This window comes from Festucalex cinctus, chromosome 3 (genome assembly GCF_051991245.1).
Source record: "Festucalex cinctus isolate MCC-2025b chromosome 3, RoL_Fcin_1.0, whole genome shotgun sequence".
Lineage (NCBI taxonomy): Eukaryota > Metazoa > Chordata > Actinopteri > Syngnathiformes > Syngnathidae > Festucalex > Festucalex cinctus.
Genome location: NC_135413.1, coordinates 9,417,881 through 9,421,482, shown reverse-complemented (window position 1 = coordinate 9,421,482; position 3,602 = coordinate 9,417,881). Strand labels below are relative to the sequence as shown.

At 42.8% G+C, this 3,602-nt stretch overlaps 1 pseudogene; it reads right to left on the bottom strand.

Moving 5' to 3' along the window:
- Nucleotides 1-429: 429 nt before the first annotated feature.
- Nucleotides 430-3,140, bottom strand: LOC144016664 (general transcription factor II-I repeat domain-containing protein 2A pseudogene; annotated as a pseudogene).
- Between the last annotated feature and the right edge of the window lie 462 nt (nt 3,141-3,602).

The window sequence follows — 3,602 nt, the reverse complement described above, 5'->3', positions numbered from 1 at the left end:
ACTCTATTCATGTCGCCATTGCCTGACGATGGCAATTATGTTGGGAGATGGCTCCTATACATAAAATAAAAAATAATGTGACGTTTGATAGTTTTAGAGTATGATTTGGGGAGGTGATAAGTACAGAAGTGCACACAGGCCTACATTTGGTGAGGAGAAGTCGTGCTCGCCGGCAGGACTTCATTAGCAACTGCCTGTATGCAGCATGTTTTTTTTTTGTTTTTTTTTCCTTTCTCTCCTCGAAGTAGAAGAACCTGAATGTAGTGTGAGCTAAATTATGGCAATAGGCCTACTTGATGATGCCATATAAATAAAAATAAGTAAATAAATAAATAATTAAAGTTATGGTCAGTGTGCGACGATGTAGGTATGTCACATTGTGCGACAAGACGAGCAAAAATTCTGACATGCTAGACCAGGCATGTCAAACTCAGTTTGGCTCTGGGGCCGGATCCAGACTTTCTGTTCTCAGGTGGGCCGGATCAGTAAAAGAATGTCAACTCCAACTATTTAGTTTTGTTTTTCAGTACTATGCTTTATCATTCAGCCTACATTTGTAGCCCACCCTACATATTATAATCACGGATGACAAGGGATCTTTTCTAAGCACAACACATTTATTCACAAACAATGGAGAAAAAAAATGATTTTCATGTTTGGCATTGAATGTGTTAACAACTGGTTTATTTTAACAGTTGAGTGAATGCAGTTTTACACCTGAACCAACTCACCACACTAAACAAACTCAAGTGGGAGCTATGAAAAAAAATGTTTTGCCTTAATTGTCATACTGCTTTGAAATAATAATAAATAAAAATATATAATAATAAATAAAAATACAAAAGAAAAGTTTTAGCAGTGCATGGGCAATAAGATTATACTACATCAGCTCAAACTACTAGGCTGGGCCTACTGAAGCTGAGAATATACTGCACAATATTAATTGTCTTTAATATGAAACCAGATTAATCTTATTTTTAATGATCTGTATTCATGAGTGCAAACAAATGTCGTGTCATCACACTTTTTTCTCTCTCTCACTGCACTCCTGCAGTCTACTTGCTGCTGCTGGCTCCTGAAACTTGGCATCTTTTTGCCTTTACAAGTGCGTCGATATCAGGTTTCAAATCCTGAGTAGCAGCACATTTAACAATGTGATTCAAGTGTTCATTTGTTAACCTTGAGCGCTGCTTTGTTTTATTATTGTTCATCACGGAGAAAACCTGTTCACAAAGATAAGTAGTCCCAAACATGGAGAGAACGTTTGCAGCCATGGCTGTTAATTTGGGGTAACCTGGCACAAGATACTGATAAAACGTATCCAATCCCACGGACCCAAATTTATCCTTCATAGCGGAATCGCACTGGAAGTCAATAAGCTCGAGCTGAATGTCAGCTGGCACATCAGAGGGCTTCACTGTAAATGGCGAGCGAAAAAAGCCGAATTTGTTCTCAAGTTCACTGAAAACCTGAAACCTCCGCTCAAACTCTCGCAGCAAATCTGTTATGTTGTCTTTATATTTATCCAAATCGGGACGATCCGGTGCCTTCGGACGCACAGCTGTGAGACATGAGAAGTGCGTGGTGTCACCGCTGGATAGCTGCGTCTCCCACAGCGACAGTTTCATTTTGAACGCACTTATGCTGTCGTAATATTGAGTGACAACTCTATTACGGCCCTGCAATGTAGTGTTAGGTGTATTCAAGTGTTGCGTAATATCAACCATGAAGGCAAGATCCTGCACCCATTCCTTGCATTGAAGTTCCTTTACTGGGCGTTCTTCTCCATGAACTGTCCAATTTCGCCTCGAGCTCAAAGAAGCGCTTGAGTACTGCACCTCTGCTTAACCAGCGCACGTCAGTGTGGTATGGTAGGCCAGCATGAATGTCATGATCACTGAGAAATGAGTCAAACTGGCGGTGATTTAGACCGCGAGCTCTGATGAAATTGACAGTTTTCACAACCACGCTCATAACATGGTTCATTTGCAGTGTTTTGCAACATAACGCCTCCTGGTGCAAAATACAGTGAAATGCCCAAAACTCCTGTCCTCCATTTGCGGTCTGTACTTTGTCACGGAATTTTGTGGCAACGCCTGCCTTTCTCCCCACCATTGATGGCGCACCGTCGGTCGCCAGGCTCACAGCACGGGACCAGTCCGCCTCCACCTTGTCCAGCGCTCCAACGAGAGCGCTGAAAATGTCATCTGCTGTCGTGGTGTCATTCATGGGCACCAATTCAAGCAGCTCCTCGGTGATGGTCAAAGTTTCATCAACACCTCTAATGAATATGGCCAGTTGAGCAATATCTGTGACATCGGTGCTCTCATCTATTGCAATTGAAAATGCGATAAATGATTTGTTTTTCTCTTGCAATTGGCTGCTCAAGTCACTTGAGAGTTCTGTCACCCGATCTGCGACAGTGTTCCTCGTTAGACTAATATTGGCAAAGGCCAGTCTCTTTTCAGGGCACACGACTTCTGCAGCCTTCAGCATGCATGTTTTTACAAACTCCCCATCAGCAAATGGCTTGGATGCCTGCACCAGCTCGTTGGCAATAATGTAGCTGGCTCTTACAGCCCCATCAGCGATATCGCGGCTGCGCGTAAAAGCAGACTGCTGTTTCTTCAGACGAGTGACCAATTTGTTTATCTCGTCTTTTCTTATTTGTCCTTTCAAGTCGTCATACTTGTCTTTATGATGAGTCTCGTAGTGGCGCCGAATATTAAACTCTTTGAACACTGCAACTTGCTGATTACAAACCAAGCACACTGGTTTTGCATTCACTTCTGTGAATAAATAATTCTCAGTCCATTTTTCCTGGAAAACCCTGCACTCCGTGTCCACTTTTCTTTTTTTTGACAGTGCCATTTTGGGAAGGGTGTGTTGACCGATAACTTGTTTAGTAGTAGTGGTGAATGGTGAAGCAAGCTTACCGGTTAATTTCTAGTTGGACACATCACGTTGCGAATGTTTATTTCCTGGTACGAACTCGTGTCAGTGCCGCATGCTGGACGTGAGCTCTTTTACTGCCCTCTAGCGGCCGGAGCGAGCATTTGGTTTGTATTTATTTAAAAAAATCATAACCTTTGATAGAAATGAGCTATTGACTCGCTTTTTTTTTTATATACTCAGAAATTTATGACGGGCCGGATAAAATCATCCAACGGGCCGGGTCCGGCCCGCGGGCCGTATGTTTGACATGCCTGTGCTAGACTTTCGCCGTGATGGTTGTGAACCGTCCCATTCAACAGGCGTCCAGTCGTTGAACGGGTCACACAACACGGGCGACGCTACGTCAAGACAACTCATTCGTTTACAACATGCCCCGTTTGTCCGTGACACGTCGGTCGGGCTAAAATTGGGCTATTTTCTTGTAGTCTGACCAAGGCATTATCAAAACATATAAAAGGTGGAAAAAACTAAGTCACCTGAAAAAATTTAACACTATATAGTATATATATTATACTAAAACAAAAGCACACAGAATACTTGTAGTATCAACCATACTGCAAGTGCGTCGCTACAGGTGGATTTTGGGTCGTAGATGAGATTTAATGGAAAACAGAGGTGAACTCGGCACACGCCAACCCGGGCTACAG